At 37.1% G+C, this 19268-nt stretch overlaps 1 protein-coding gene across 1 annotated transcript in view; it reads right to left on the bottom strand.

Annotated features, from left to right (window-relative positions):
- TBC1D32 (TBC1 domain family member 32) overlaps window positions 1-19268 on the bottom strand; it is a 238219-nt gene that overhangs the window by 97991 nt on the left and 120960 nt on the right.

Consider the following 19268-nt stretch of genomic DNA (forward strand, 5'->3'; position numbering starts at 1 on the left):
ACCAGGAAATCAAAGAAGAACTTAAACAATTCGTGGAAATCTGAGAATGAAGACACATTAGTCCAAAACCAATGGGATACAGCAAAGGCTGTCCTGAGGGGGAAATACATAGTTATCCAAGCCTCACTCAAAAAAATTTAAAAATACAGAATACACTAGCTCTCTTTACACCTTAAAGAACTGGAAAAATCACAACAAATTAAACCAACCCCATGCACAAGAAGGGAAAAATCAAGATTAGAGCAAAGATCAATGAGATAGAAACTAGAGATAGAGTAGAACACATCAACGAAACTAGAAACTGGTTTTTTTAAAGAATCAATAAGATTGATAAACCACTGGCCAAACTAATCCAAAGGAAAAGAGAGAGGACCTAAATTAATAAAATTATGAATGAAAGGGGAGAGATCACGACTAACACCAAGGAAATATAAACAATTATCAGAAATTATTATCAACAGCTATATGCCAACAAGTTGAGCAAACTAGATGAAAGGGATGCATTCCTGGAAACCTATAAACTTCTAAAACTGAAACAGGAAGAAATTGACAACCTAAATAGACCATATCTAGCAACGAGATTGAAGCAGTGATCAAAAACCTCCCAAAAAACAAGAGCCCTGGACCTGACGGATTCCCTGGGGAATTCTACCAAACTTTCAAAGAAGAAAAAACACCTATTCTCCTGAAGCTGTTTCAAAAAGTAGAGACAGAGGGAAAACTTCCAGATTCTTTCTATGAAATCAACATTATCCTGATCCCCAAACCAGGCAAAGACCCCACCAAAAAGGAGAATTTCAGACCAATGTCCCTGATGAATATGGATGCTAAGATTCTCAACAAGATCCTAGCTAATAGGATCCAACACTACATTAAAAAGATTATCCATGATGACCAGGTGGGATTAATCTCTGGGATGCAAGGGTGGTTCAACATTGTGAATCAGGGGTGCCTGGGTGGCTCAGTGGGTTAAAGCCTCTGCCTTCAGCTCGGGTCATGATCCCAGGGTCCTGGGATCAAGCCCCGTGTTGGGCTCTCTGCTCAGCAGGGAGCTTGCTTCCTGCTCCCCACCTCTGCCTGCCTCTCTGCCTACTTGTGATCTCTGTCAAATAAATAAATAAAAATAAATAAATAAATAAAATTAAAAAAAAACATTGCAAATCAATGTGATCGAACAAATCAACAAGAAGAGAGAAGAACCACATGGTCCTCTCAATTGATGCAGAAAAAGCATTTTATACAGCATCTGTTCCTGATAAAAATGCTTCAAAGTATAGGGACAGAGGAAACATTCCTCAACATCATAAAATCTATGAAAAACCCTCAGTGAATATCATTCTCAATGGGTAAAAGCTGACAGCCTTTCCCTTAAGATCAGGCACACAGCAAGGATGCCTGCTCTAGCCACTACTATCCAAAATAGTGCTAGAAGTCCTAGCAATAGCAATCAGACCACAAAAAGAAATAAAAGTTATTCAAATTGGCAAAGAAGAAGTCAAACTCTCTTCGCAGATGACATGATACTTTATATGGAAGACCCAAAAGACTCCACTCCCAAACTACTAGAACTCACATATAGCAATTCAGTAATGTGGCAGGATACAAAATCAATGTACAGAATCAGTCGCTTTCTTATACACTAACAATGAAAATATAGAAAGGGAAATTAGAGAATCGATTCCATTTACTATAGCACCGAGAACCATAAGATACCTTGGAATAAACCTAACCAAAGAGGTAAAGGATCTGTACTTGAGGAACTACAGAACATTCATGAAAGAAATCGAAGACACAAAAAGATGGAAAAGCAGTCCATGCTCAAGGATTGGAAGAATAAACATTGTTAAAATGTCTATATTGCCTAGAGCAATCTATACTTTCCATGGCATCCCGATCAAAATTTCACCGGCATTTTTCAAAGAGCTGGAACAAACAATCCTAAAATTTGTATGGAACTGGAAGAAAACCTGAATTGCTAAGGAAATGTTGAAAAATAAAAATAAAACTGGGGCATCACGTTGCCTGATTTCATGCTTTACTACAAAGCTGTGATCACCAAAACAGCATGGTACTGGCACAAAAACAGACACATAGACCAGTGGAACAGAGCAGAGAGTCAAGATATGGACCCGCAACTCTATGGTCAACTAATCTTTGACAAAATAGGAAAAAATATACAGTGGAAAAAAGTCTCTTCAATAAATGGTGCTGGGAAAATTGGATAGCTATGTATAGAAGAATGAAACTTGACCATTCTCTTACACCATACATAAAGATAAACTCAAAATGGATAAAAGACCTCAACGTGAGGCAGGTATCTCTCAAAATCCTACAGGAGAACATAGGCAGTAATCTCTTCAACATTGGACACAGCAACTTCTTTCAAGACATGTCTCCAAAGGCAAAGGAAACAAGCAAAAATGAACTTTGGGGACTTTATCAAGATCAAAACGTTCTGCACAGCAAAGGAAACGGTCAACAAAACAAAGAGGCAACCCATGGAATGGAAGAAGATATTTGCAAGTGACACTACAGACAAAGAGCTGATATCCAAGATCTATAAAGAACTCCTCAAACTCAACACCTAAAAATCAGATAATCATGTCAAAAATGGGCAGAAGACATGAACAGATACTTCTCCAAAGAACACATACAAATGGCTAACAGGCACATGAAAAATATTCATCATCATTAGCCATCAGGGAGCGTTAAATGAAAACCACATGAAGATACTACCTTACACCAGTTAGAACACCCAAATCAACACAACAGTAAACAACCTGTGTTGGAAAGGACGTGGAGAAAGGGGAACCCTCCTACACTGTTGGTGAGAATGCAAGTTGGTGTAGCCACTTTGGAAAACAGTGTGGAGATTCCTTAAGAAATTAAAAAAAAAGCTACCCTGCAATTGCACTACTGGTATTTACCCCAAAGATACAGATGTGGTGAAAAGAAGGGCCATCAGTATCCCAATGTTCATAGCAGCAATGGCCACAGTCATCAAACTGTGGAAACAGCCAAGATGCCCTTCAAGAGACAAATGGATAAAGAAGATATGGTCCATATATACAAGGGAAATTATGCCTCCATCAGAAAGAATGAATACTCAATTTTTGTATCAACATGGATGGGACTGGAAGAGATCATGCTGAATGGAATAAGTCAAGCAGAGAGTATTTATTATATGATTTCACTTACTTGTGGAACATTAGAAATAACACGGAGGACATTGGTAGTTGGAGAGAAGTGAATTGAGGGAAATCAGAGGGGAAGATGAACCATGAGAGATTGTGGACTTTGAGAAACAAACTGAGGGTTTTGGAGGGGATGGGGGTACGGGGTTGGGTGAGCCTTGTGGCTGGTATTAAGGAGGATATGTATTGCATGGAGCATTGGGTGTGGTGCATAAACAATGAATCTTGGAACACTGAAAAAATTAATTTAAATTTAATTAAATTTAATTTTTAAAATAAATAAAATAAAATAATCTCAAAAAAAAAGAGCTAATGTCTATTCTTCTCAAACTGTTCCAAAAAGTAGAAAGGAAGGAAAACTTCCAAACTCATTCAATGAGAACATTACCTTGATTCCAAAATCAGACAAAGATGCCACTAAAAAGAATTATAGGCCAATATTCCTGATGAACACAGATGTAAAAATTCTCAACAAGATACTAGCAAATCAAATCTAATAGTACATTAAAAGGTTTATTCACCACGATCAAGTAGGATCTATTCCTGGGCTGCAGGGGTGATTCAATATTTGCAAATCAATCAACGTGATACACCACATTAATAAAAGAGCCATATGATCATCTCAATAGAGGCAGAAAAAGCATTTGACAAAATACATAATCCACTCTTGATAAAAGCCCTCAACAAAGTAATTTTAGAGGGAAAATACCTCAACATCATGAAGGCAATGTACAAAAGACCCACAGCTAATCTCATCCTCAATGGGAAAAAAGCGGAGAGCTTTTCTTCTACTGTCAGGAACAAGACAGGGATGTCCACTTTTACCATTGTTATTTATCATAGTACCAGAAGTCCTAGCCTCAGCAATAAGACAACAAAAAGAAATAAAAGGCATCCAGACCAGCAAGGAAGAAGTCAAACTTTCACTATTCACAAACAACATAATACTCTATGTAGAAAACCCAAAAGACTACCAAAAAAATTGCTAAACAGATACACAAATTCAGCAAAGTTGTAGGATATAAAAATCAACACACAGAAATCTATTGCATTTCTATCCACCAACAATGAAGCAGAACAAGAAATCAAGGAATTGATCCCATTTACAACTGCACCAAAAACCGTAAGATACCTAGGAATATACCTAACCAAAAAGAGAAAAGATCCGTACTTTGAGAACTATAGAACACTTATGAAAGAAATTGAAAAGGGCTCAAAGAAATGGAAAAACATTCCATGCTCATGGATTGGAAGAACAAATATTGTTAAAATGTCTATACTACCACTAGCAATCTACACCTTTAATGTAATCCCTGACAAAATACAAACAGCATTCTTCAGAGCTAGAACAAAAACCCTAAAATTTATATGAACTACAAGATCCCAAATGGCCAAAGTCATCCTGAAAAAGAAAAAAAAAAGCAGAGGTATGACAATTACAGACTTCAAGCTATAGATTACAAAACTGTAATCATCAATACAGTATGTTACTGACACAAAATCAAACACAAAGTTCAAAGGAACAGAATACAAAACCCAGAAATGGACCCACAAGTATACAATCAACTAATCTTCAACAAAGCAGGAAAGAATGTCTAATGGAAAAAAGTGTCTTCAACAATGATGTTGGGAAAATTGAATAGCCACATCCAAAAGAATGAAACTGGACCACATTCTTGCACCATGGACAAAAATAAATTCAAAATGGATGAAAGACCTAAATGTGAAACAGGAAACCATCAAAATCCTAGAAAACAAAGGCAGCAATCCCTTTGGCCTCAGCCATACCAACTTCTTGCTAGACATGTCTCTGGAGGTAAGGGAAACAAAAGCACAAAATAAACTATTCGGACTTCATCAAAATAAAAAGCTTCTGCACAGAAAAGGAAACAATCAGCAAAACTAAAAAGCAGCCTATGGAATGGGACAAGATATTTGTAAATGGCATATCTGATAAAGGGTTAGTATTCAAAATATATAAATATATAAAGAACTTATTAAACTCAACACCCCCCCAAAAAATCCATTCTTTCCAAAGAAGACATACAGATCCCAACATAAAAAGATGCTCAAATGCCACTCAGCGTCAGAGAAATACAAATCAAAACGACCATGAGATAGCACCTCACACCTGTCAGAATGACTAAAATTGGCAAGACAGAAAACAACAGTTGGTGAAAATGTGGAGAAAGGGGAACCCTCTCACACTGTTGGTGGGAATGCAAACTGGTGCAGCCACTCTGGAAAACAGTATGGAGGTTCCTCAAAAAGTTAAAAATAGAACTAATCTACAACACAGCAATTGCACTACTTGGTATTTAACCAAAGGATACAAAAATCTGATTTGAAGGGGCACATGCACCCTGACGTTTATAGCAGTATCACCAATAATAGCCAAATTATGGAAAGAACCCAAATGTCCATCAACTGATGAATAGATAAAAGAAGATGTGATATATATATATATATACATAATGGATATTACTCGGCCCTCAAAAAGAATGAATTCCTGCCATTTGCAGAAATGCAGATGGAGCTAGAGTGTATTATGTGCTAAGCAAAATACATCCATCAGAGAAAGACAAACACTATGTGATCTCACTCATATGTATAATTTAAGAAATAAAACAGATGAACATAGAGTAAGGGGGGAAAAAAGAGGAACCAAATCACAGACTCTTAACTACAGAAAACAAACAGGGTTGATGGAGGGGAGGTGGGCAGGGGATGAGCCAAATGGGTGATGGGTATTAAGGAGCACACTGGTGGTGTTGAGCACTGAGTATTACGTGTAATTGATGAACCACTAAATTCTACTCCTAAAACCAATACTACACTATATGTTAACTAACTAGATTTTAAATAAAAAAATTTTTTTAAAAAGAGTCAAAAATTGCAATTCAATGTAAATCCCCAGGAATCTGGCAAAATAACCAAATGCATACAAAACTAAGTGAAAATCTGTTATCAATTTAGGGAAATTGTCCATACTTAGTTTATAAAAGTAAAAACAGTTTTTGCTAGATAAAATGCAATGAAACCAAAAGACTCAGAGTTCTACTTTGAAGATTATAGAATTAATTTGGGATTTCCCCTTTCTCATCCTAGAAATAACTTAAAGGATTGAGAGGAGAAGAAAATAGCAAAATGTAAAAATTTTTCACCACAAAATGAGTTGAAGGCTGTCGTGCAGCAAGAATAGAACTACTTCTAAGGGAGAGATAGAAATTAAGAAAAAAAATTGTCACGGCTGCCCATGACAGGAAAAACACAGCAAAATAACTCCCCTACCCCTGCCACCCTGCCAAGAATAAATTCCTGAGTAAAAACAACAAATTCCTCAAAATCAAGGCCTATAACATATATGGAAAACCTTATCCTCTGTTTCCAACAGTGAAAAAGGAATACATAAGACAGGAGAAGGAGTATCCCTGGTCCTACTATGTTTCTTAGTGGAAGGAGGAAGGTGAAAAAAGAAGTCATAAAAATCAATCATTAACTATTGGTTATAGAGATAATTATTAATAACAAAACTGACTACCTCCATAGTAAGATGTGTGGGGACAGCACAAAAAAGGGACACACACACACCCAAAACTTGGGCCTATAGAAAAATTCTAGCTAACTAGAAACATGACCCTGTTTTTTCTTCAACATGACCCTTCTACAAACAACTGATAATGAAAAAATTGTCATCTCTCCAAAAATAAATACCATGAGATACATACAAAGGTGCTCCAAGAAAAAGGAGGAGAGATATTTTGTTAGAAAAACAGAAGGATCAACTAAGTAATAAGGCTTTAAGTTATGAAGGTATCGGGAGACCTAGTGGCCTTTCTGCTTTCTCTAGGCTCTAATCAGTCAACCAGAAATGAACCTGACCCTCAACGTCCTCTGGTTTATGTCCCAAAGAAGGGGTCTATAGGATCTAGATGTACCATCAGATGGTCCAAGGTGATCTGGAGCAACTCTGAAAGCAAATACACACAAGACCAAATTCTCCTCATTAGAGAATGAGTAAATAAAAACTTAACAAATGATATAGAACTTTTAAGATCTTACAAGTATCAGGAATAATGTAAAACTTAACAATTTGGTCCAGCAATGAATTAAAAGAATAGCAGACTGTGATCATGTACAGTTCATTCCAGGAAGAAAAGAACAGTTTAATATTAAAACATCTCTTGATGTAATTCATAACATCAATATGTAATAGAAAAGAACCATATAATCATCCGACCAGATACTTAAAAGCTACTCAAGATTCAATATCCACTCTCTATTCCCTGCCCTCCAAGAAATTCTAAGTAAATTTAAGAAAGGTTACTTCTTTAATTTGATTTAAAAAACAAATTAATCTCAGAGCAACAGCTAAAAGCATAAACAGGAAATGCATTCCCGTTAAGGTCATGAGGAAGGCAAAATTGCCTATTATTAACATCTTCTAGAAGTTTAAACCAGATAAAACAACAGATGGAAAAAAAAATAATCTGGAAGGAGACAATAATGTTCACTATTAGAAGACAATAAAACTGTTTATTTGGAAACCACTCCTCCATGACATAAAATTCAATTTAGTTCATTCTAAGAAATATTGGTTAAATACCTACTAAATACCAACCACTACTGAAAGCACCTAGGATACATCATTGAACATAAATGTCCAAAACCCCAGTCCTTATAGAATGCAGAATACCAGAGGAGGAGAAGACAATACAAAGGGTTAAACAAAACACAGCATGGTTACAACTAAAGCAGGAAAGTGAATAAAAAGTTTTAACAAGGGGGTGATAGGGATGGATAACTGTAATTTTAAATAAGGTGGTTAGGAAAGACCTTACCAAGAAGGTGACACACTTTAAAGACCTGTAAGAAATGAGGAAACAAGCCATGGAGCTACCAGAGGAGGGAAATGTTCTGTTGGTAGAACAAACAGCCTGAACAAAGGACCTAAGGTGAGAGCATGTTGGGCATGTTTGAGGAATGAGGTGCCCAGTATAGCTGAAGAGGAATAAACAAGGGATAAGTATTAGGAGATGAAATCAAATAATATTAGGAACAATAAATAAATAAATAAATAATATTAGGGGTCCAGATCACACGGGACTCCCTAATCCCACTCTAATAACTCCATATTTTTCTTTGACAACATGAGAAACCACTGGAGTATGGTTTTATCCTGATAAGAGAAACCTTGTGAGTACAGAATTGACATGATCTGATTTGTGTTTTAAATGGGATCACTCTGGCTACTGTATACAAAATAGGCTGAAATCAGGCAGGGACTGAAAGAACTACACCAATTTTAAAAAGCTATAGCAATAAGCTTATAGCAATAATACAGTGGCCTAAAATAGGGTTTTGTTAGTAAAGAATCTGTGATTCAGAAGAATAGCTCTATGGTAACCACTCTTGGGGTAGTCCCTACCCTCCTGTACTCATGATTCCCTTGATTGTAGGCAGGACCTATGACTTGCCTCTAATCAAAGAATCTTAAAGGGGAGAGAACAGATATGATTATATGATTATATTACATAAGAGTCTGCGTCCTTCTTGCTGGAGTCTCTCTCCTCTGATGGCTCTGAAGAAGTAAGCAGCCATTTTGGCGAAAAATACATAGCAAGGAACTGCTGTTGGTTTCTGGATTGAGAGCGGCCTTCAACAGACAACCTGCAGAGGCCTCTAGCATCTAGGCAACAAAAGTCCAAAACTCTCGGTCCTAAAACCATGAAGAACTAAATCCCACCAACAATCTGTGTCAGTTTGAAAACAGAACCTTCCCTAATTGAGCTTCACATGAGACCACAGCCCATTGACACCCTGATTGTAGCTTTATGAGACTGTAGAGGACTCAGCTAAGGTGTACCTCAACAGAAACTGGGATAATAAATGTGTATTGTTTCAAGCCACAAAGTTTCTGGTAATACATTATAGACAAATAGGAGAAAACTCCAAGATTCATATCTAAGCAACCAAAAGTATGATGTCCCATTTGATTGATATGGAGAAAATAATTAGAAACAAGAGGAAAAAATTGTGTGTGTGTGTGTGTGTGAGAGAGAGAGAGAGAGAGAGAGAGATATGAATATGAAAATTATGAGTGACCAGTAATAAAATACAAAAAATAATTTGTATATAACACACCAGTAGTAACCAATTAAAACATTACCATGGAAAAAGAAACTGTGTTAATAATAGCAAAAATAATAATACAGAAGATACCAATAAGAAATGCATAAGTCCTATATGTAGAGAGCTAAAATATATCACTAAATAATGTAAAAAATTTCACTAGACATAGCACCTATCTGGATTAGAATATTAAATATTATTCCTAAATAAAATGCCTCCACTAATAATCTAAAAGAAAATTTTTTAAAAGAGGATGATGGATGTTTTGTATATACATTAAATCTCATAGACTTTTTAGCAGTTGTTTACCATGTTCTACATTTGGGAGAGGCATAACATATTTAGTCTCACAACTCTGTTAGGAAGTTTGTCACCCTATCCATTTCCATATAATGAAATAAAAGCATAGAGAGGTTACAAATTTTATCTAAGATTACTCTGGCAATGTGGTTCTTAACCACAGACTGTAGTAACTGCCACAAACTGTAGTACATACTGAGGAATACAATATTAGCCTATAAATATTATATTCACAAAAGAAATAGAAAACCTCTTTGGAAAAAAAGAACATTTTAATGAGAGTAACTAAAGAACACTTAAACTAAATAGAGATATATACCATGTTTACATATTAGAGAACTCCGTATTATAAAGATGTCAATTAACTCATTACTTATCTCTAGAATTCACTCCAATGATAATTAAAATCCCAGTGGGCTGGTTTGTGTGACAGACTGAATGTAAAATTTATATGGAGGGGCACCTACGTAGCTCAGTCAGTTAAGCATCCAACTCTTGATTTTGGCTCAGGTCATGATCTCAGGGTTGTAAGATCAAGCCCTGCACTACTGGGCTCTGTGCTCAGGGCAGAGTCTGCTTGAGAGTCTTTCCCTCCCCCTTTGCCCCTTCCCTTGCTTGCTCCTGTGCTCTCACTCTAAAATTAATAAATAAAATCTTTTAAAAAAATTATATGGAATTAAAAAAAGGAAAAGTAGCCAAGACATTTTTTGAAAAAGAATGAAGTGGAAAGAATTCCTCTGTTATTGTAATTTATTATGAAGCTATACTAATTAAAATAATGTGCTATTTATACAAGAATGAAACCAATCCAACTGACAATAGGAAATTCAGAAAGAGATACCTGTTTTGCAACACAATGAAAAATTATGCATGTGTGTATACAAATAAATATGTAGCTGACATTTCACATGTAATAGAGTTGCTTATAATAGCCCAAAGTGGAAAGCTGAAAATAACCCAAATATCTACCAACAAGATGATATATAAACAAAACATAATAGGTTCATACAATGGATTATGCAGCAATGAAAATAAATTAACTGAAATAAATGCAACACATTAATCTTAGAAAAAGTGCTACACAGAAAAGGTCAGACATGATAGAATATATAGTCTACATTATCATTAATACAAAGCTCCAAAGGCAGCAAAATTAAAATATATTGTTTAGGAATACTTGCCTATGTAGAAAAAATATAAAGTAAACCAAAGAAGTAAATTTAGCCATGAAAGTCAGAATAGTGCTTACCGTTGGGGGAATGAAGGGACTTATGATCAAACAAAATCCATAGTGCTAATAAATTCTCTTGAACATGTTTACTCAATGGGAATTATGTGGACATTTATTTCACAATAATTTATTAAGTTATAGGTTTACATTTTATGTGATATTTATATTTTTAATATTTCAGAAAAAAACTTAAGTATTATTCTAGGTGGGTAATGGAAAAAGTAAGTCATTAGAACCATAAGAAGTATAAACATGGAGGCGCCTGGGTGGCTCAGTGGGTTAAGCCTTTGCCTTCGGCTCAGGTTATGATCTCAGGGTCCTGGAATTGAGCCCTACATCGGGCTCTCTGCTCAACAGGGAGCCTGCTTCTCCCTCTCTCTGCCTGCCTCTCTACCTACATGTGATCTGTCAAATAAATAATGAAATCTAAAAAAAAATGTATAGACATGAATTTAACAAATATTTTTAGCCTAATGATAATATTAAAGCTAAGTGTACAAAGTGAATAGTGTATTGATTATTTTACGTCCACTAACCTAGAAGAATGATCAGGAAAACATGTCTCAAACTGTAAATATGTATAGGTATAAACAAACTGTCAAGTTTAATTTTTGTTGGTCTCAATCCCATTGCCAGAAGCTATGAAAAAAATCTCTTCATTTCACATATAAAACAAGCTGGTTATATCCAGAAGCATTCCAATAAAGTCAGCAATTAGTCAAGGTAAATCCAAATTCATAGGTAAACTGGATAAAGTTTTAGTGGTATATTTCCAGTTTTTTTATGAACAGAGAAAAAGTACTGAAAATAATTTAAAGTAATAACTTATATAAAGGGGCGCCTGGGTGGCTCAGTGGGTTAAAGCCTCTGCCTTCATCTCAGGTCATGATCCCAGGGTCCTGGGATCGAGCCCCACATTGGGCTCTCTGCTCAGCAGGGAGCCTGCTTCCCCTCCTCTCTCTCTGTCTGCCTCTCTGCCTACTTGTGATCTCTGTCTGTCAAATAAATAAATAAAATCTTTAAAAATAAAATAAAACAAAATAAAATAAACAACTGATATAAAAACATCAACACTAAGTACCATGGGCAAATTTCAGAACAGTATATATATTTATATACATGTCTGTCTCTCAGGATACAGTTGTAAGTGGATCAAGTTTTCCTACCCCAGACATAAAACTTAAGTTAGGCACTATTAGGTTACTTTTATTGAAATAAGTTTCTGTACATCAAAAGACAGACAATAGTCAAAGACCTTAAATGTTCCTTTATTCCCAATTTCATTTAATGCTAAGCAATATTACCCATGCTATTATAGTCTTATGGCTCCTATGAGCCCACACAGTCTAGCAAGAAAGGGGCTATGAGGTTGCTGTTTGAAGGTGGTGAAGATATAAAAGAATTCGTCCATAGCCAAGCTTTTGGAAGCATGACAAATGACTAAGGTGGTGAGGGCTTCAGGCCCTTTTAGTAAGTCTGTGAAAGCATCTGGATACCTGTGGCAATATTTAGGCAACTCTATTACCTCATTTGAGTCAAGTTTATTGATGACATCTAATAACCTGATATCCAATAATCCAGCTTCCTCACCTCATCTCACGCACTGAAGGCTAAATCCCTATCTCTACTAGACATTTAATGCTGCACATAAGCACTATCTCTAGACAAATAATCCACTGAAATCCTACTGCCACAGGGAAGAGAAGATATAATAACTGAATTAAATTTTCTGTGAAGAAATAGAGACATCCCTAAAATACATTACTCAAATAAAATAGCTACAATTTACAAACTGCATTTGGAAAAAAAAATCTATATAAAATATTGATAGAGAGTCTCAGGATTTTCCCAATCTTCTCATAACCATGGAAAGCCAACCGTGTTTTTATTGCTGAGATCAAAATACTCTGAAATACTAAATATTGACTATGAGCCTCAGTGAAAGTGAAACTTTCCATATACATCAGAAATTGGAAGCACTGTTCAATCTGCCCAATGTTCTTTTGTTTCACTAACCCTTAGTGTGTGTTCATTATATGTAACAAAAGACACCAAGATAAAGTTTCTTTACAAGAATGAAATAACAAACCTTCTACAAATGATAAGATAATGCTGATTTGTCTAATGTGAACACCAGAAGCAATCTGCTTTCACCGACATGGATAGCAGTAATACAACTATATCATTTTATCAAAATTTAGTCCAAGATGTCCTTGATTGTCCTACCATCCATCAGGTCATCAGAAAAACCACTGATATAATGTTAACTGGACCTCTCTCAGTGGGAAGGAAGTAGATGGTACTCTAGATGTTTTATTAAAACATAGGTGTGCTAGAGGGCAGACAAGATGGCGGGGAAGTAGAAGGAGGTGCTGTTTCAACCTGTACCCTAAAGTGACTGATTACCTACCAAAGAACTCCGATCACCCATGAAATCAGCCTGAGATCAGAATTATACATGTTTGGATCTCTACGGGGGCAGAAGACGCCAGTGGCAGGTAAAGTGGAGTAGGAACATCGGACAGATATCGGAAAATGAAGAAAAGGGGGAGGGAGCCACCAGAAGCAACCCATTGGAAAGTAATACCCCAATACGAGAGTGCCCTGAAACTGGGGACCAGCATTAACTTGGAGTCTGGTTGAAAGCGCTCAAAAAGAGGAAAAGGATCGCGGGGAGAAATTGTGGGAATGAGGGCGGTTAGGGACAGGGGCTTAAGTCCCCAGACCCAGGACAGCGACCGCTGGCGCTGAGCAAGAGAGAGTGTGGTGAAGAAACCAGGTCTTGGTCCCTGAGCCGTGAGTGCATCTGAGAGTACGTGGGGTTCAGCCCCCATGAGGGGCTGGGAGCCTCGCCAGCTGGCAGAAACACAGCCTTTTTGCACTCCCCACGCATGCACAGTGCTGTGCTATCAGAGCCTCAGTCGCGAAACACCTCCCCCTAAGAGAGGTGCATGCAGGCGCCACGCCGGCGCTCTCAGACCCGGGAAATCTAGGCACTCCCAGCCCAGGCCAGCGGGAAAATCTGTGTGTGATCGCTGCCTGGAACCTCTCCGGCGGTCTAGAGCTGCCCAGACAGCCGCTGCTCTCGTGGTTTTGGGTACAAGCAGGAGTTCCTGTGTCCCCAGGGACCGCAACTCGAAACGTGCTCTGACAGCGGCTGAGGGGGAACTTATGTGCTCTGGAGCACCCAGAGGGGAACAGAATGAGGCTTCTCTCTGAGAGGCAGGTCTGGGTGCAGTTTGCTTTCCTCTAAACCTCCAAAAACCATCAAAAGCTGTCAAGGCGAGAGAAAACAAACAAACAAACATAAAAACCTCCAGAGAACAAAAGCCTGAAAAACTGGTTTCCTCAGAGCCTACCCCATTGGGGGGGGGCAGAAGGACTTAACTCAGGAAACACTGCCTGAAAACCCACGTGGCAGGCCCCTCCCGAGAAAGCCTACGGGGGTGGGGGGAGACGACAAGAGAACCACCACCACTAATTCATAGATACAACTTTTATTTTTAATTCATTCCCACTATTCTGGTTCACTATTTTTAATTTTTATATAGATAATTTTTTTACCTATTTACGATCACAGTGAGATGTCCAGTACATCAAATTCCATAATAACCTTTTAACCTGAACTTTTTGATACATATACCTGTGTTTTTCTTTTGCTTTTCTAGTTTTTAAGTCTTTTAAATTTTATTTTAGTTTAGTTTATTATTTTATTTTTCTTTTTTAATATTCATATAGAGTTAAACTTCAAGGTAATACCCTTTCCCCAATCAAGGCTACCCCTATAGGTAAACCAATTTTTAATACTCCTTTATTTTAGGAAAGCTGAGTCCTTTAACAAAGATATCAAGATACATCCAGGAAGAATCAAAATGACCTTCCTTGCCCACACTGAGAATTTATAACGACTCTCCCATCTTTTTCTTCCACCAGTGTTTCTGTGTATTTGTGTTTGTCCTGATAGTATATAAATCTTATATTTGGGGTCTTTTTGACATGGTTCTTTTTTTGTTTTGTTTTGCTTTGCTTTTATATATGTATTTTTTTTTTTCTCTTGTCATATACTTTTATCAGTCTTTTTGTTTGTCTTTTTTGTTCGTATACTTCATAAATCTTACTTTGGGGCCCATTTGGGCTGAACCTTCTCTTTTATCTTCCCTTTTTTCCTGTCTCTCTCTCTCTCTCTCTTGTTTTCTTTTTTCTTACTTTTTTCTCTCGTTTGGGTGGGGAATCCTGATTGCTCAGAAGCGTTCCAGGGTGCACCTTGACTGCACCACTGTCAATACATCCAGCTACATCCGTTCAGTCATCTCTCACCAAAATGACTAGAAGAAGGAATGCCCAAAAGAAGAAAAATACAGAGGATGGGCATTCTACAACAGAGCTAATGGCTATCGATACAGATAATATGTCGGAAAGGGAATTCAGACTAATAATTATCCAGGCAATAGCTAGGTTGGAGAAAGCCATGGATGACCAAATGGAATTGATTAGGGCAGAAGTGAAAGCCACCAGGGATGATATTCACAATGTTAGGGCAGAACTGAAAGCCACCAGGGATGATGTTCAAAATGCTCTTAATGAGTTCCAATCTAATCTAAATTCTCTAAAAGAGACAAGCCACAAAAACAGAATCAGGGAAATAAATAATGCCATGAAACGTTCCAACATCAGAATTATTGGAATCCCTGAAGGGGAGGAGAAAGAAAGAAGTCTAGAAGATATAGTGGAACAAGTTGTTCATGAAAATTTTCCCAATCTCACGAATGGAACCAGCGTTCATGTACGACACTTGATAGTAAGAATGAGGAATTATAATTGTAGGCAGGCCCTCTTGAAATCAGCTAGAACAAAGAAGCTCCTTACATACAGAGGAAATCCCATCAGAATAACGTCAGACCTGTCCACAGAAACCTAGCAAGCCAGAAAGGGCTGGCAAGATATATTCAGGGCACTAAATGAGAAGAACATGCAGCCAAGAATACTTTATCCAGCAAGTCTGACATTCAAAATGGATGGAGAGATAGAGTTTCCAAGACCGGCAAGGCTTAAAAGAGTACGTGACCACCAAGCTGACACTGCAGGAAATATTAAGGGAGGTTCTATAAAAGAGGAAAAATCCCAAGAATATCATTGAACAGAAATATAGAGACAATCTACAGAAAGAAAGACTTCAAAGGTAACACGATGTCAATAAAAATGTATCTGTCAATAATCACTCTCAATGTGAATGGCCTAAATGCGCCCATAAAACGACAAAGGGTTGCAGACTGGATAAAACGACAGGACCCATCCATATGGTGTCTACAAGAGACCCATTTCGAACCTAAGGATACACCCAGACTGAAAGTGAAGGGATGGAGAAGCATCTTTCATGCCAATGGGCCTCACAAGAAGGCTGGGGTAGCGATTCTCATATCAGATAAATTAGATTTTAAACTAAAGACTGTAGTCAGAGATACAGAAGGACACTATATAATTCTTAAAGGGACTATCCACCAAGATGATCTAACAATTGTAAGTATCTATGCCCCCAATATGGGAGCAGCCAATTACATAAGAAAACTGTTAATCAAGATAAAGAGTCATATTGATATGAATACATTAATAGTAGGAGATCTTAACACGCCTCTCTCAGTAATAGACAGATCATCCAAGCAGAAAATCAATAAAGAAACAAGAGCATTGAATGACACATTGGATGGACCTCATAGATATATACAGAACATTCCACCCTGAAACAACAGAATACTCATTCTTCTCAAGTGTACATGGAACCTTCTCCAGAATAGACCACATACTAGGTGACAAATCAGGACTCAACCGATACCAAAAGACTGAGATTATTCCCTGCATATTCTCAGATCACAATGCTTTGAAACTGGAGCTCAACCAGAAGGAAAAGTTTCAAAGGAACTCAAACACCTGGAAGCTAAAGACTACCTTGCTTAAGAATGCTTGATCAACCAGAAGATCAAAGAAGAACTTAAACAATTCATGGAAACCAATGGGAATGAAGACACTTCTGTCCAAAACCTATGGGATACAGCATAGGTGGTCCTAAGTGGGAAAGCCTTCCTCAAAAATTGAAAAATCCAGAATACACCAGCTGTCTCTACAAGTTAAAGAACTGGAGAATCAACAACAAATCAAACCAACTACACACATAAGAAGGGAGATAATCAAGATTAGAGCAGAGATCAATGAGATAGAAACTAGAGATACAGTAGAATGTATCAATGAAACTAGAAGCTATTTTTTTGAAAGAATCAATAATATCGATAAACCATTGGCCACACTAATCCAAAAGAAAAGAGAGAAAGCTGAAATTAATAAAATTATGAATGAAAAGGGAGAGATCACAAGTAACACCAAGGAAGTAGAAAATCATAGAAGTAGAAAATCATCATAAGTTACTATCAACATTTATATGCCAATAAGTTAAGCAACCTAGATGAAATGGATGCATTCCTGTAAAACTATAAACTCCCAAAACTGAACCAGGAAGAAATTGACAACCTGAATAGACCGATATCTAGTAACAAGATTGAAGCAGTGATCAAAAACCTCCCAAAAAACAAGAGCCCAGGACCTGACGAATTCCCTGGGGAACTCTACCAAACTTTCAAAGAAGAAATAACAACTATTCTCCTGAAGCTGTTTCAAAAAATTGAAGCACAAGGAAAACTTACAGACTCTTTTTATGAAGCCAACATTACCCTGATCCCCAAACCAGGGAAAGACCCCAACAAAAAGGAGAATTTCAGACCAATATCCCTGATGAATATGGATGCTAAGATTCTCAACAAGATCCTAGCAAACAGGTTCCAACAGCACATTAAAAAGATTATCCACCATGACCAGGTGGGATTCATCCCTTGATTACAAGGATGGTTCAACATTCGCAAATCAATCAATGTGACAGAACAAATCAACAAGAAAAGAGAGAAGAACCACATGGTCCTCTCAACTGATGCAGAAAAAGCATTTGACAAAATCCAGTATCCGTTCCTGATTAAAATGCTTCAAAGTATAGGGATAGAGGCTACATTCCTGAACTTCATATAATCGATCTATGAAAGACCCACAGCAAATATCATCCTTAATGGGAAAAAGCTCACAGCCTTCCCGTTGAGATCAGGAACACTACAGGGATGCCCACTCCCACCACTCTTGTTCAACATAGTATTAGAAGTCCTAGCAACAGCAATCAGACAACAAAGAGAAATAAAAGGTATCCAAATTGGCAATGAAGAAGTCAAACTCTCTCTCTTCGCAGATGACATGATACTTTATATGGAAAACCCAAAAGACTCCACCCCTAAACTACTAGAACTCATACAGCAATTCAGTAATGTGGCAGGATACAAAATCAATGTACAGAAATCAGTGGCTTTCTTATACACTAATAATGAAAATACAGAAAGGGAAATTAGAGAACTGATTCCATTTACTACAGCACCAAGAAACATAAAATACCTTGGAATAAACCTAACCAAAGAGGTAAAGGATCTCTACTCGAGGAACTACAGAACACTCATGACAGAAACTGAAGAAGACACAAAAGGATCGAAGACCATTCCATGCTCTTGAATCGGAAGAATAAACATTGTTAAAATGTCTATACTGCCTAGAGCAATCTATACTTTTAATGCCATTCCGAAAAAATTCTGCCAGTATTTTTCAAAGAGCTAGAGCAAATAATCCTAAAATTTGTATGGAATCAGAAGAGACCCCAAATCGCTAAGGAAATGTTGAAAAACAAAAATAAAACTGGGGGCATCACGTTACCTGATTTCAAGCCTTACTACAAATCCGTGATCACCAAGACAGCATGGTACTGGCATAAAAACAGACACATAGACCAGTGGAACAGAGTAGAGAGCCCAGATATAGACCCTCAACTCTATGGTCAATTAATCTTTGACAAAACAGGAAAAAATATACAGTGGAAAAAAGACAGTCTCTTCAATAAATGGTGCTGGGAAAACTGGGCAGCTATATGTAGAGGAATGAAACTTGACCATTCTCTTACACCGTACACAAAGAAACCAGCATGGTACTGTATGTTAACTAAACATAATTTAAATAAAACATTAGAAAATTAAAAAGCCATTAAAAATATAAAACACATTGAGAGGTGTGCCAACTCCATGAAGTTTGAGTTCATATGGCCTAGATCACACACAATGTGCACAGCGTATTATTAAATTTTATATTATTTACCACCAAGAAAGTAACATAATGCATGATTTTAGCCTCTGAATTTTGGAAGCAATATCTACGACATTTGAGTGTGCTACTCTGAACTACTTATCAAGTAACCCTTACCTATCAACTTTATATGACCCAAAGGCTAAAATAAGATCTAAAACTCAGGCAACCTCCAAGTCAGGAAAATCTATCACTTG

Source organism: Lutra lutra, chromosome 6 (genome assembly GCF_902655055.1).
Source record: "Lutra lutra chromosome 6, mLutLut1.2, whole genome shotgun sequence".
NCBI lineage: Eukaryota > Metazoa > Chordata > Mammalia > Carnivora > Mustelidae > Lutra > Lutra lutra.